Source organism: Oncorhynchus clarkii, chromosome 5 (genome assembly GCF_045791955.1).
Source record: "Oncorhynchus clarkii lewisi isolate Uvic-CL-2024 chromosome 5, UVic_Ocla_1.0, whole genome shotgun sequence".
Classification (NCBI taxonomy): Eukaryota; Metazoa; Chordata; class Actinopteri; order Salmoniformes; family Salmonidae; genus Oncorhynchus; species Oncorhynchus clarkii.
The window spans coordinates 32,668,580-32,685,252 of NC_092151.1; the positions used below are offsets into that span (position 1 = coordinate 32,668,580).

At 40.6% G+C, this 16,673-nt stretch overlaps 1 pseudogene; it reads right to left on the reverse strand.

Annotated features, from left to right (window-relative positions):
* Window positions 1-8,042: 8,042 nt before the first annotated feature.
* On the reverse strand, window positions 8,043-15,309 carry LOC139409614 (general transcription factor 3C polypeptide 5-like; annotated as a pseudogene).
* Window positions 15,310-16,673: the final 1,364 nt, after the last annotated feature.

A 16,673-nucleotide genomic window follows, 5' to 3' on the forward strand; every position in this document is an offset into this window, starting at 1 on the left:
AACAAATCAAAAACTGAAAAATGGGGCGTGCAAAATTATTCAGCCCCTTTACTTTCAGTGCAGCAAACTCTCTCCAGAAGTTCAGTGAGGATCTCTGAATGATCCAATGTTGACCTAAATGACTAATGATGATAAATACAATCCACCTGTGTGTAATCAAGTCTCCGTATAAATGCACCTGCACTGTGATAGTCTCAGAGGTCCGTTAAAAGCGCAGAGAGCATCATGAAGAACAAGGAACACACCAGGCAGGTCCGAGATACTGTTGTGAAGAAGTGTAAAGCCGGATTTGGATACAAAAATATTTCCCAAGCTTTAAACATCCCAAGGAGCACTGTGCAAGCGATAATATTGAAATGGAAGGAGTATCAGACCACTGCAAATCTACCAAGACCTGGCCGTCCCTCTAAACTTTCAGCTCATACAAGGAGAAGACTGATCAGAGATGCAGCCAAGAGGCCCATGATCACTCTGGATGAACTGCAGAGATCTACAGCTGAGGTGGGAGACTCTGTCCATAGGACAACAATCAGTCGTATATTGCACAAATCTGGCCTTTATGGAAGAGTGGCAAGAAGAAAGCCATTTCTTAAAGATATCCATAAAAAGTGTCGGTTAAAGTTTGCCACAAGCCACCTGGGAGACACACCAAACATGTGGAAGAAGGTGCTCTGGTCAGATGAAACCAAAATTGAACTTTTTGGCAACAATGCAAAACGTTTTGTTTGGCGTAAAAGCAACACAGCTGAACACACCATCCCCACCGTCAAACATGGTGGTGGCAGCATCATGGTTTGGGCCTGCTTTTCTTCAGCAGGGACAGGGAAGATGGTTCAAATTGATGGGAAGATGGATGGAGCCAAATACAGGACCATTCTGGAAGAAAACCGGATGGAGTCTGCAAAAGACCTGAGACTGGGACGGAGATTTGTCTTCCAACAAGACAATGATACAAAACATAAAGCAAAATCTACAATGGAATGGTTCAAAAATAAACATATCCAGGTGTTAGAATGGCCAAGTCAAAGTCCAGACCTGAATCCAATCGAGAATCTGTGGAAAGAACTGAAAACTGCTGTTCACAAATGCTCTCCATCCAACCTCACTGAGCTCGAGCTGTTTTGCAAGGAGGAATGGGAAAAAATGTCAGTCTCTCGATGTGCAAAACTGATAGAGACATACCCCAAGCGACTTGCAGCTGTAATCGCAGCAAAAGGTGGCGCTACAAAGTATTAACTTAAGGGGGCTGAATAATTTTGCACGCCCAATTTTTCAGTTTTTGATTTGTTAAAAAAGTTTGAAATATCCAATAAATGTCGTTCCACTTCATGATTGTGTCCCACTTGTTGTTGATTCTTCACAAAAAAATACAGTTTTATATCTTTATGTTTGAAGCCTGAAATGTGGAAAAAGGTCGCAAAGTTCAAGGGGGCCGAATACTTTCGCAAGGCACTGTATCTATCTATCTATCTATCTATCTATCTATCTAGACAGACAGACACATAAACACAGCAAAAAAAGAAACATCCCTTTCTCAAGACCCTGTCTTTCAAAGATAATTAGTAAAAATCCAAATAACTTCAGATCTTCATTGTAAAGTGTTTAAACACTGTTTCCCATGCTTGTTCAATGAACCATAAGCAATGCATGAATATGCACCTGTGGAACGGTCGTTAAGACACTAACAGCTTACAGACGGGAGGCAATTAAGGTCTCAGTTATGAAAACTTAGGACACTAGAAGCCTTTCTACGGACTCTGAAAAACACCAAAAGAAAGATACCCAGGGTCCCTGCTCATCTGCATGAATGTGCCTTAGGCATGCTGCAAGGAGGCATGAGTACTGCAGATGTGGTCAGGGCAATAAATTGCAATGTCCGTACAGGCAGGTCCTCACCGGCAACAACGTCGCCTATGGGCACAAACCCACCGTCGCTGGACCAGACAGGACTGGCAAAAAGTGCTCTTCACTGACGAGTCAGGGTTTTGTCTCACCAGGGGTGATGGTTGGATTCGCGTTTATCGTCGAAGGAATGAGCATTACACCAAGGCCTGTACTCTGGAGCGGGATCGATTTGGAGGTGGAGGGTCCGTCATGGTCTGGGGCGATGTGGCACAGCATCATCGGACTGAGCTTGTTGTCATTGCAGGCAATCTCAACGCTGTGCGTTACAGGGAAGACATCCTCCTCCCTCATGTGGTACCCTTCCTTCAGGCTCATTCTGACATGACCCTCCAGTATGACAATGCCACCAGCCATACAGCTCGTTCTGTGTGTGATTTCCTGCAAGACAGGAATGTCAGTGTTCTGCCATGGCCAGCGAAAAGCCTGGATCTCAATCCCATTGAGCATGTCTGGGACCTGTTGGATCGGATGGTGAGGGCTAGGGCCATCCCCCCTTCCTGCAGGCTATTTCTGACACGACCCTCCAGCATGACAATGTCCGGGAACTTGCAGGTGCCTTGGTGGAAGAGTGGGGTAACATCTCACAGCAAGAACTGGCAAATCTGATGCAGTCCACGAGGAGATGCACTGCCGTACTTAATGTAGCTGGTGGCCACACCAGATACTGATTGTTACCTTTGATTTTGACCCCCCCTTTATTCAGGGCCACATTATTCCATTTCTGTTAGTCACATGTCTGTGGAACTTGTTCAGTTTATGTCTCAGTTGTTGAATCTTATGTTCATACAAATATTTATACATGTTAAGTTTGCTGAAAATAGTTTATGTAACGGTTTTAAAATCACCATCATATATCCGGCAACACAGTTCTGAAAGACGTGCATCTTTGTAGTGACTTTGTGTGTTGATACACTACCCAAAGCCTAATTAACAGCAAATGATATTCAGTGTCAGTTTTTACCAATCAGTGCCATTCTTTGTGAGGCATTGGAAAACTTCCTTGGTCTTTGTGGTTGAATCTCTATTTGAAATTCCCTACACGACTGAGGAACCGTACAGATAATTGTATGTGTGGGGTACAGAGATGAGGTAGTCATTCATAAAAATCATGTTAACCCCTATTATTGCACACACAGTGAGTCCATGCAACTTATTATGTGATTTGTTAAGCAAATGTTTACTCCTGAACTTATTTAGGCTTGCCATAAATTGGGTTGAATACTTGACACAAGACATTTCAACTTTTCATTTTTTATTAATTTGTCTAAAAACAAAATTCCACTTTGACATTATGGTGTTTTAGGTGTCAATTAATGATACAATCTCAATGTAATAACTTTTATATTCAGGCTGTCAGAAAACAAAAATGTGGGTGGGAATACTTTTTGAAGGCAATGTATGTGACCTTGTGCATGGACTGAAATATCCATGGTGACCGAGTTAGATAAGATTTTTGGAGCTGTGTTTCGTGTAGCTTTTCCATTGGTTATGGTTATGTGCACAGCCAGATAAGCTACCAAACTGATAGTTTATTGATAACTGATACACTTCTCCTCAATTGATCTTTCCATTGTGGACAATAAAGGGAAAGATCACTGCTCAACGTAAACGGGAAACTTCCCAATTTTTCAACTTCATATTCATCTCCAGCACCACCCCAACATCATGTGAAAACAGCCCATTTCTATGGTAAAAAAATGAGAAAGATAAGTGTTTCCAATGACAACCAATTAGTAGGCAATGCCTACTCACAATTGGTCAAAAATCACATGATGCACACCGCTGATGTCATTGGAAACACAGTTGAAGTCAGAAGTTTACATACACCTTAGCCAAATACATTTAAACTCAGTTTTTCAAATCCCTGTCTTAGGTCAGTTAGGACTTGTTTTACTGTGGATATAGATACTTTTGTGCCTGTTTCCTCTAGCATCTTCACAAGGTTCTTTGCTGTTGTTCTGGGATTGATTTGCACTTTTCGCACCAAAGTACGTTCATCTCTAGGAGACAGAACGCGTCTCCTTCCTGAGCGGTATGACGGCTGCGTGGTCCCATGGTGTTAATACTTGCGTATTATTGTTTGTAAAGATGAACGTGGTACCTGCAGGCATTTGGAAATTGCTCCCAAGGATGAACCAGACTTGTGGAGGTCTACAATGTTTTTTTCTGAGGTCTTGGCTGATTTCTTTTGATTTTCCCATGATGAGTTTGAAGGTAGGCCTGAAATACATACACAGGTACAACTCCAATTGACTCAAATTATGTCAATTAGCCTATCAGAAGCTTCTAAAGCCATGACATCATTATCTGGAATTTTCTAAGCTGTTTAAAGGCACAGTCAACTTAGTGTATGTAAACTTCTGACCCACTGGAATTATGATACAGTGAATTACAAGTGAAATAATCTGTCTGTAAACAATTGTTGGAAAAATTATGATAACTCTATAGGCTTTGGAAAATTGGTTGTATAATTCGAACTTTGATTAATACGATATATATGCGCAGACGCATTACTGGGGAGCTAGGTAGAAGCCGCTGTGTTCCATGATGCACTCCTGTTTACACGTGAATGAAGTTGTATTTATCATGCATGAGGGTTTAAGTTAACCCCCGATGCCTCCACCACATCGTGCTTTAATACCCAACTGTTGAACTTTTGGGGACAGTTTTTCCAGCGGACCAGCACCCATTTTCTACCCCTTTCTCTCTTTTGATCTAGAATTACCTCCATGTGAAAGACTGTCTTTACCCAACTGTACCTTCTGTAATTCCTTCTCATAAAAAGATCCCTCTATAAGCTCCCCGTCATAACAGAAATTCACTTGTAGACAGGGGGTATGCGCGGTAGACATTCGGTAATTGTGAGCACCTCATCGCTGTAACCTTGCTCATATTTTTTGTTGAAAACACCCCTCAACTTGGATATACAGTGCCTTGCGAAAGTATTCGGCCCCCTTGAACTTTGCGACCTTTTGCCACATTTCAGGCTTCAAACATAAAGATATAAAACTGTATTTTTTTGTGAAGAATCAACAACAGGTGGGACACAATCATGAAGTGGAACGACATTTATTGGATATTTCAAACTTTTTTAACAAATCAAACACTGAATAATTGGGCGTGCAAAATTATTCAGCCCCCTTAAGTTAATACTTTGTAGCGCCACCTTTTGCTGCGATTACAGCTGTAAGTCGCTTGGGTATGTCTCTATCAGTTTTGCACATCGAGAGACTGACATTTTTTCCCATTCCTCCTTGTAAAACAGCTCGAGCTCAGTGAGGTTGGATGGAGAGCATTTGTGAACAGCAGTTTTCAGTTCTTTCCACAGATTCTCGATTGGATTCAGGTCTGGACTTTGACTTGGCCATTCTAACACCTGGATATGTTTATTTTTGAACCATTCCATTGTAGATTTTGCTTTATGTTTTGGATCATTGTCTTGTTGGAAGACAAATCTCCGTCCCAGTCTCAGGTCTTTTGCAGACTCCATCAGGTTTTCTTCCAGAATGGTCCTGTATTTGGCTCCATCCATCTTCCCATCAATTTGAACCATCTTCCCTGTCCCTGCTGAAGAAAAGCAGGCCCAAACCATGATGCTGCCACCACCATGTTTGACAGTGGGGATGGTGTGTTCAGGGTGATGAGCTGTGTTGCTTTTACGCCAAACAAAACGTTTTGCATTGTTGCCAAAAAGTTCAATTTTGGTTTCATCTGACCAGAGCACCTTCTTTCACATGTTTGGTGTGTCTCCCAGGTGGCTTGTGGCAAACTTTAACCGACACTTTTTATGGATATCTTTAAGAAATGGCTTTCTTCTTGCCACTCTTCCATAAAGGCCAGATTTGTGCAATATACAACTGATTGTTGTCCTATGGACAGAGTCTCCCACCTCAGCTGTAGATCTCTGCAGTTCATCCAGAGTGATCATGGGCCTCTTGGCTGCATCTCTGATCAGTCTTCTCCTTGTATGAGCTGAAAGTTTAGAGGGACGGCCAGGTCTTGGTAGATTTGCAGTGGTCTGATACTCCTTCCATGTCAATATTATCGCTTGCACAGTGCTCCTTGGGATATTTAAAGCTTGGGAAATCTGTTTGTATCCAAATCCGGCTTTAAACTTCTTCACAACAGTATCTCGGACCTGCCTGGTGTGTTCCTTGTTCTTCATGATGCTCTCTGCGCTTTTGACTGACCTCTGAGACTATCACAGTGCAGGTGCATTTATACGGAGACTTGATTACACACAGGTGGATTGTATTTATCATCATTAGTCATTTAGGTCAACATTGGATCATTCAGAGATCCTCACTGAACTTCTGGAGAGAGTTTGCTGCACTGAAAGTAAAGGGGCTGAATAATTTTGCACGCCCAATTTTTCAGTTTTTGATTTGTTAAAAAAGTTTGAAATATCCAATAAATGTCGTTCCACTTCATGATTGTGTCCCACTTGTTGTTGATTCTTCACAAAAAAATACAGTTTTATATCTTTATGTTTGAAGCCTGAAATGTGGCAAAAGGTCGCAAAGTTCAAGGGGGCCGAATACTTTCGCAAGGCACTGTAAGTCAACTGTAACGAGGCCACTCAAGAACATTCAATGTCGTATTGGTAAGCAAGTCCAGTGTATATTTGTCCTTATTATTGTTCTGCTGAAAGGTGAATTTGTCACTTTGTATTGAGGACATGAAGTTTGTTTCTTAGTCACATTTTTTGCAGTTTTACTTTAGTCCCTTATTGAAAGCAGGATGCACGTTTTGGAATATTTTTTTATTCTGTTTAGGTGTCCTTTTTTTCACTCGGTCAATTAGGTTAGTATTTGAGTAACTACAATGTTGTTGATCCATCCAGTTCTCTCCCATCGCAGCCTTTAAACTCAAACTGTTTTAAAGTCACCACTGGCCTCATGGTGAAATCCCTGAGCAGTTTCCTTTCTCTCCGGCAACTGAGTTAGGAAGGACGCCTGTATCTTTGTAGTGACTGGGTGTATTGATACACCATCCAAAGAGTAATGAATAACTTGCTCAAAGGGATATTCAATGTCTGCTTTAAAAAAAGACTTGAATCAACTGAGGGACCTTACAGATGATTGTATGTGTGGGGTACAGAGATGAGGTAGTCATTCAAAAATGTTAAGCACTATTAATCCACACAGAGTGAGTCCATGCAACTTATGTGAGACTTGTTAAGCACATTTTTACTCCTGAACTTATTTAGGCTTGCCATAACAAAGGGGTTGAATACTTATTGACTCAAGACATTTTAGCTTTCCATTTGTAAATTAATTTCACTTTGACATTATGGGGTAGTGTGTGTATGGCTGTGGTGGTCACAAAATTGTCAGCTGGTGATTGTCAAGCAAATAACTGTTGGTCTCAAGGTAATTGACCGTTAATTAACAAAAAACACATTTAGCATCTCCTGGCTTCCTACAAGCCACTGATGCAGACCTTTGGAAGATCTACATTTAAAAAAGTATAATAAATCAATGTAATATAGCATACATCTTCACAATAAATCCATTATTTATTTTAGACAGATCTAAAGAAGCATGATATGAAGAAAATGTAGTCTATTTCAGAAGAAAATAATAGCATACTCTGAGTCACCCTTATGTTAGGTCCTTTTGTTAAGCTATGCCAAATGGTGGTGGGCTACATTAGTTCATTTAGCAGACAAGATTAGCTTAGAATTCTGAGGCATTACTTTATAGTATGAAGAATATAATTGAACAAAAATATAAAAATATCAATATTTTGTCCAAACTATGAGGGAGAGCCCACATGCGGCTATTCTGTGTGAAGTGGTTAACAAAGAAATAGGTACTCGAATATGCTTAATTTAGAGTTATTAATAGAACTTTAGTTCTTCAAATGTTGGGCTATATGTTTTGATTTTTAATACATTGTAAAACTGCATGATGAGACTAATGATGATTTGAAAAAAAAGTCACTTGAAAAGGCATGAGCTCTGCTTTGTTTTTGCACAGGCTGTATACATTCCAATAGTCTCTCATTCACAATTTGACAAGCACTTGATAATGCCTCAAATTTCACGGCAGCATTTATGGCCTGGAGTGCTGCGTTGTGCCCTTCTCCCTGAGTGCTGCATAATGCGAAGCGCCTCTCACTCACATGGCTCTCCGTCACATGATCGGGTCTTTCTCACAGGCTACAAGTGAAGACAGACACATCGGGGACGCATCCTTATCCAATTCCGAGGTACATATTGAAGATACTACAAAAACTGTCCAAATGTACTTTTCATCAGCCAACAAGATGAGTAGGCCTAACGAACTGCAAAAACACTAGCCTATGTCAATCTACTATTGTGCAATAAATAAATATTCCAAACATAGTTGTGGGGTGCAATAAATGGAAAATTAATACAACCACAAGCATAAAAATAAAATATTTAAGCAATGACTGAAGCAACAGATCAGAATGTTTAGCTTAAAATGTTCATAAACTATTAGGCTATTTCTTCACATTATAAGCGCAGCAATGTGCACATGGCAGTAGGCTATAAGCGCGAATATTCCATTCGCGGGAAAACACGCTTATCAAAAGGGACCGCAAATGCGATTATGCTTTTATTATAAAAGGTGCATTTTTATGGTGATAATTATCTTCCCCAAACTTGAAAGTCACACGCTGCTTATGTATGCAAGTTAGGCTCTAAGCCTTTGTAAAGCTGATTAATGTACTTAATTTTAAGAAGTTATTTGGCCACTTTAGTTGTGATACAAACCTTATCAAAACATATAGGCCTATGGGTTAGGCTACATGAGTGTGACTATGATTCGAAAAAGTCGCAAAAAAACGTAGTTTCTTATGCTGGGCATCATTCACAAGTGATAGGATAATATTGTCTCCCATCAGAGTATTCTTGAATAAATCTCGTCTTTACATATACTAAATAATATATGTGTGTAACGTGTTTTGATTTAGAATGGTATCATTCACCGGTCTCGAAACAGGGGCAGCGGAAAAAAATAAATGTAATCTATGCACTTAAATAGCGAATGGAGGATGCTTTTCCTGTGGTTCATTTTCATGCCAGCCAGGTAGGCTATACTCTTGTTGTAACGATAAACAATGTGCTTAATATTAGGAAAGTTGAAAAATATGTATATATTATATATTATATATATATACATATACAGATTTTTCAATTTGCATTGATGTCTGGGTGATTAGAGGGACAATAGAGTGCTGAGTACCAGGCAGTTAGCAAGTTTGTTAGGCTACTAATGACCATCAGCAGCAGCAGAGTTTGGAGAAGACTAAACGGTCACGTGGAATTTGACTGCTTTACATGACTCGTGACCGCCAGTGTGGCGGTAATACGGTCACCGCAACAGCACTAATTGTGTGCAGGCCAGTGACAAACAATCTACATTTCATCAATTCGAAATTCATGCTGTAACACACAACAAAATGTGGAAAAAGTCAAGGGGTATGAATACTTTCTGAAGGCACTGTATATTTTTAATACAGATGAACGCAAAAATAAGTGACATTTGACAAATTATCATAATTTGCTGGTAAAAAAGTGGAGGTTCAAAAACATACGTTTGCAGACCCGATTTATATTGCCTGAGTAGAGGACGAACTGTGCAGGTGTTTCTGATTAATAAACAATGACATTCTGGTGGGTGGTAATATTAAAATAAAACCAGCCCTGAAAAGAAACGCAGGGAGAAAACTATTAGCACCTCATAGCATAGGGAAAACGCACAGCACTGGCAATGAATATATCAGAAGTTAACACTTCAACACCAGATACAGTGCATTTGGAAAGTATTCCGACCCCTTGACTTTTTCCACATTTTGCTACAGTACAGCCTTGTTCTAAAATTGATTAAATAAAAAAATCCTCAATCTACACACAATACCCCATAATGACAAAGCGAAAACAGGTTGTTAGTAACAGTTTTATCCCAGTCTATGAAATTCTCCTGCACTTCAACCCACACTCAAAAACACCTGTTTTAAATAACTATTCCCCATGGACTGGTTTCTGACCAACTCCCTGGTTTATTCCAGGCCAGGTTGGCCATAGGAGTGCTACGTCGGTGTTACAGAGAGAGGTCTTACCTGGCCTCTTAGCGCGGATGACCTGTTTGATCATGGAGGACATGATATCTCGGAGGTCATCAGAGGTGTGGGACAGACACCAGCCGTCCCTCTCGTCACACTCCTCCTCCTGGCCATCGTTCCTAAAAACCATGTTTCTTATGCTGAGCCAGGAACAAGGAGCCAGGAGCATTAGACACAAACAGACAACAAAATGCAGAGATCTTTTCCACTTCTACTCTATGGGCAATTCCAAACAAGAAAGGCCCAAAGATATTTCTTATGTTTTGGATCTTTCCATAGAAAGGTTATTTGGGGGAAGGATGTTAGGCATATCTTTGAAGTCTGTATCCACAATTAATATTGAGAAATAATTGACCAAAGTTGGGAAATGCATGACATTTTGGCCTTACCCATGAAGAAAAATATAAACGCAACATGTAAAGTGTTGGTCCCATGTTCATGAGCTGAAATAAAAGATCCCAGAAATGTTCCATACCCACAAAAAGCTTATTTCTCTCAAATTGTGGCCACTAATGTGTTTACATCCCTGTTAGTGAGTATTTCTCCTTTGCCAAGATAATCCATCCAGCTGAGAGGTGTGGCATACAAGAAGCCGATTAAACAGCCTGATCATTACACAGGTGCACCTTGTGCTGGGGACAATAAAAGGCCACTAAAATGTGCAGTTGTCACAACACAATGCCTCAAGTTTGAGTGAGCTTACAATTTTCACACTGACTGCAGGAATGTCCACCAGAGCTGTTGCCAGAGAATTTAATTTTCAGAATTTGGCAGTATGTCCAACCGGCCTCAAAACCGCAGACCACGTGTAACCATGCCAGCCCAGGTTTCTTCAGCTGCGGAATCGTCCGAGACCAGCTACCCGGACAGCTGATGAAACTGAGGAGTATTTCTGGCTGTAATAAAGCCCTTATGTGGGGAAAAACACATTCTGAGTGGCTGGGCCTATGCCTTCCCAGGCCCACTCATGGCTGTATCTCTGCCCAGTCATGTGAAATCCATAGATTAGAGCCTATTGAATTTATTTAAATTGACTGATATCCTTATATGAACTGTACCTCAGTAAAACCATTGAAATTGTTGCATGTTGCATTTATATTTTTGTTCACTAGACATAGCCATTATTGGTGTCATTTGAAACATTTTCTTAACATCAAAAATGTTAAGGTGTCTTAAGATGAATGCACTAACTGTAAGTCGCTCTGGATAAGAGCTGCTAAATTACTAAAATGTAAATAAATTTCTTATGGAATCGCCCTTATTCCATGTTGGATCCTACCTCTGCACGTCCAAATCACAGAGATGATAGAACATCTGCCTGTGGGGGGGCAGGGTCCCATCTCGAAATAAGTACGACGACTCCTGGACAAACAGGAGACAGGGTAGACGGCAGTTAGCATGTGAGGTTTTATTACTGTGTCATTATTCTTACAAGTACAGTGTAACATGTAGAGCGTGTGAGTAAGTTGTGGGGAAGGCTTTGGTCCAATACCTTGAGCTGGTACCTGGTTATATTAGCGTTATGTCCCCCGGAAGGGCCCTCGGGTGGCTTAATCTGTAACATTAGCAGCCTGGGGAACTGTACAACAAAGAGGGACATTAGCGAGACAATCATCACTAAGACACACACAGTCTCACACACACACACACACACACTTGCTTTGTTGAGTGTGATTGGCAGGGTATAGTTGAACGTGCTCCTCTTGGCCTTCACTGGCATGTCATTTATAGTATATACTAAAGACAGTCACAAGGGGGAAACAGACAGGGTCTCATAAAACAAAGCATGAGAACTGTATTAACAAAGACTGTGGGATTAAATTATATAGAGTCCCTTACGATTAGTTTGAACCAAACCTCCACCCTGCCCCCACTCCTCACCGTGCTTGGTACTGCAGCGGATCCTGAAGTCCAGCACCTGGTGTTTCTTGGCCTCTGTTGTCTTGCGAGGGTCGTAGCCAAACCTCACCCAGAGGCTCCTCCAGGGGCCTGTCACCTTAGGGGAAACACACATGTCAGGTTTGGATGGAATTTGAGTTTATTATGAGGAATTTGCTTTCATTTCATATCCTATTGACTAAATAAGTCACTTTTTGTTTCTCTTCACTTTTTCCTTCTCCCCGTCAACCACTTCACAAGAGCTTCAATTTAAGTGAATTCTGGAATTGAACAGGACATGGCATGTAAATTGAGAGATGTCGGGGACCCAATTTGTTTTGGCCAGAATTTATGCCGGCACCGCCCCGAATCTCATGACACAACCTTAAGTCAAAATCAGTATGTTTCAATTTTAACATCAACAAATAACCTTCAATTCATTCAAATTTAATTTATTTCATCAAAAGTGAGGGAAGTAATAAATACCTTTACTCAAATTGTCTTTTTCAAATGATCTAAAAAAAAGTTTGTATAGTCCCATACTCTTAATTATTATCCAACTTGTTGTTTACAAGGTGACACCATTGCAATTCCCAATAACCCGACTTTGAATACCACTGGCGGTCTACATCTCCTCACCATGTAGTAGGCCACGATAGGGAGCAGCAGCTTCAGTTTATCAGGGTGGATGTCCAGGTTGGCCTTGACCGAGTTCCGGGACCAGATGGGCCGGCTCTCAAACATCTACACACAGTGTGGTTTGGGAAAAGATAACACAGAGGGGACATCAAAGCAATGTACGCAACATTATTAAATAACACTTTATATGTGTACATTTTCCATGGGCATATACTGTAGGAACATCATCTGTATATGGAGATGTAAAGAGTATAGGCTAAATCATAGAGATAAAATACAAACTAGCCTATGGGCTCAAGTAAAGGCCTCGGTCTTGAAATAGCATTAGGAGAAAAAAGAAAGGCTCAAACTGAAAACAAAGTTATGTTCCTTTGCATCTGTGATTAAAGCATCAGTGTTAAACCTTTTAAGGATCGTACCCTTTTTGTCAATTTTCCCCTAAAATGACATACACAAATCTAACTGCCTGTAGCTCAGGACCTGAAGCAAGGATATGCATATTCTTGATATAATTTGAAAAGGAAACACTTTGAAGTTTGTGGAAATGTGAACTTAATGTAGGAGAATATGACACATTAGATCTGGTAAAAGAAAATACAAAACATGTGTTTTCTATTTTTTGGGGTTTGTTCCATTATCTTTGAAATGCAAGAGAAAGGCCATACTTTCAGATTGGAATCTATGTGTAATTTAGATTTTGGCCACCAGATAGCAGCAGAGTGTGTGAAAAGTTTCAGACTGATCCAGGGAAAAATTATATTACCGCACAATATTTTGTATAAAGTCTGCCAGGAGTTTGCCCAAATGTGCTGAATTGGTCAATTAATACATTTTGAAGTACATAACTATAGAGAACATACAGAAATGCTATGATGATTTAAAAAAAAGTAGGTTTACACACTCCCAGGAATGTCACACATGATCGATCGATCATTAGCTTATACACTAACTGTCATAGATGGCCGGGAGGGGTGGGTATGGAGCCATAGACAGCAGAGGAGTCAAACTGTAGAGCCCAGTTCCTACATTTGAACATAGAAATTTACTTGATCAAACAAACCTACACTAGAATTTATCTCTGGGACCCTCAGGATGACAATTCAGAGCAAGATTACTGAATGTAAGTACATTATTTACCTTCAGAGGTGAATGTATGCAGACTTCACATCGGCTTGTAAAAAAAGTAACAGAGTAACAACCTCAGAAGCCGAATGCAAAGTATATTGACCTTATTAATTTGTTCCTTTGCCTTTATGTTACTGGGGTGAACACACACCCTCTTCCAGTTGAACTTGGCAGCCTCCAGGGGCTCCGTGGGACATTCTTGTCGTCAAAGTTGGGGAAGATGGCGTTGTGAGGCCGACGGGCTCGACTCAAACCAATCAGATTATTCCTGGATACTGTCGGGGGACAATAGCCTTCTCTGCACGGGAGACAAGTTCACAATGATTTAGCTAAAATTCATCAATACAGACAGATATTTGCATGGCACCCCTATGGGTTGACCAATGGCCATATCTATGAGCACATGCATCTTTATAACAGGCTTCCTGTCTTGCTCCTGTTGTTGAACACGTCGTTGTGTAACGTTATTGGGGGGGAATTCTAATGCATTACTGCTGACACACTACATAACATGTTGATGTCCTTTGGCATATTTATATTTATACTTAACACACTACCTGTGATGAGGGTGAAACTGTGTGTAGTGTTGCTCACACACCTGCCCCAGTGCCCCTGCTTACTTGTGTTGGATTTCAGGTTGGTAACTGTAGTCCACAGCACTGTCCAGGCGAGAGAAGATGGGTGGAGGAATGAAGAGGGGCACAGGCTGCTCAAAGAACTCATTATTCTCTGGTTTACGCAAGAGTATCTTATTGTAGAGGGATGTATGCGAGCCGTCCTTTGCTGAATGCACCGCAAGATACTGGAAGTCAGCCATCCCTGCAACAATAAACAATGTACAACATACATCAACAAATACACAATGAAGAGTTATAACAGCACAGATCAAAGTAGGGAGGCAATGGAAAGGAATCATACAGTGATATAATGGGGTCAAGTGTTTGTGTTTAGGAAGTTGAACCTTGGAATTTGTAAGTTGTCCCAATGACATCCAGGATGTCCATGTTGATTGGAGATTCCTTGGGGTTTTGCCTTTGCGCAAAATCATTTTCACGTGCAGCAGCAGGTTGGTGGATGGGAAACGATTTCCAAAGGCAGGGTGGCAGAACGGGTCCTTGGAACGAAAGCGAAAGCGCAGCTCCAACCGCCTGCTGGGGTCAGCATAGGTCTGTAGAGAAACATTTCATTTTTAGTTCATCATAGTCAGCAGAACAATACAAATGGTGGTGGTGAGAATGGGAACAACAATATATAATGTGAGCAGGTTTGCATAGCTGCACTAGCACCTCAGTTAGTACAGTAAACGAATACGGTGTGAATTATAACATAGCCAATCAGGACTAGCTAGCTATACATCCATAAACATTGCAAGCTGAGTAACAGCTATCAAGTGATTGACTAGTCGCGCATGCGTTGATAGACGTGTGTAGGTTGCTCACCTTGGACACCCCTTGTATACCCCCAATAGTTTCCAACATATTGTCCACATTGGAGATAATCCCTGGATATTCCACACAAACTAGTCTATTGTCCTCTGATAGGGAAAGAGTCGCCGAGCTCCCAGGCACCCCACCCACAGTGGTAAGCTTCATCGCCTGCGCTGCCGGAGCGCGTGCCGGTTATCGCTTTCATTGTAAAATTCAAATCGTCCAGCCCGGATGCTGCCATCTCACTTTTGGAGAAATAAGTTTCACCTTTTGAGCTGAGTATGTTATTTGAATGCCCTCATGCTGGCTAATTAGCAACACAATTCACAGATAGAATTGTGGTTTTCTGGTTTGTATACAATTCAAACATTTCTACCAATTAACTCCTACGGGTGGAAACAATTGGACGTGTTTAAAGTTCCAACCAAATATTGAGAATTGTTAGACAATTGGAGCTGTAGGCCTATCAGTATGATTGATGTCAGACCATAGTTTATTTTGTTAAAATACAACCCCAGGGGTAATCGAAAAATTGTGTTAAATTTTGTGCTAGAACTCAACTCAACCTCGACTAGACCTAAAGTGTGTAAAGCAATTTTAAGCCAAAAGGGGCCAGTAGAGAGCCAGACTAGCTTCACGGATAAACCACATTGAACAATGAGCCCGATATGTAACCGGATGTATAAATGTTAAGCATACGGTTGGCGTTTCCACTCACTGTCAAATATGGTGACGAGAGGAAATCCAGTTGCCGGGAGTGGGAATAGATGAACCATATGGATTTTTGCCGACATTCTGCTAATTCTCTAATCTTTGAAACATTTTATCTCCGTGGACTTTTTTGTTACCAAAACTAGAATCAGTTAAAAAACAGAGTGCACTGCGTTTGGTAGACTTTACACTTTGCCATAAAAAAAAAATTGTGCATTGTTTAGAAAGAGTGCAAGGGTAAATTAAATTATTGCACATAGTGTATGAATTGTAATACATAATTTATCATACGAATTACAATTTGTAACATATCATACAAAGTGGATGAAGGATTAATACATACTATACAAAATGTAGTGTCTCGGATTTACGTACAGAATAATACGAAATGCTCTGAGACCACGTTGTCTGTGACATCCAAGGTTCTAAAATGGTATAGTCCTCAGATTTCCCTTTGATTTATTAGTTTTTAAAAAACAGACTAGGGGAGTATTGGTGTAGTGGTGCCTGGAGAAGTGGGTATACTATAATTCTGTCCAGAATTTCCCAATCAACCTGCCCGGTGAAGGAAAGGCGCCCTGTTTGAAAGATTTTGTGAGAAACATTGACATACACTCTGGATTACCTAAAATTATAAATCCAATAAGTGGTCTTTCACAGTCAAGCCAATCCAAGCTGTACTGTGCAAGTAGGCTAACAGCAGGCCTACTATTGAAACAGAGGCTGTCAACAGAGTCAGAAAATCACAGGTTTCAGATTTTTTCAAAATGTTCAGGTTTTTGCTCTCAAAGTCACACTTTTTTATATAAAACAACCAAATTGGATGTTCTAAGTCCATAACAATGCTTAAAACGCATTACGAGCTCTGTGAAAAATCTAAGAAATTTAGATTTT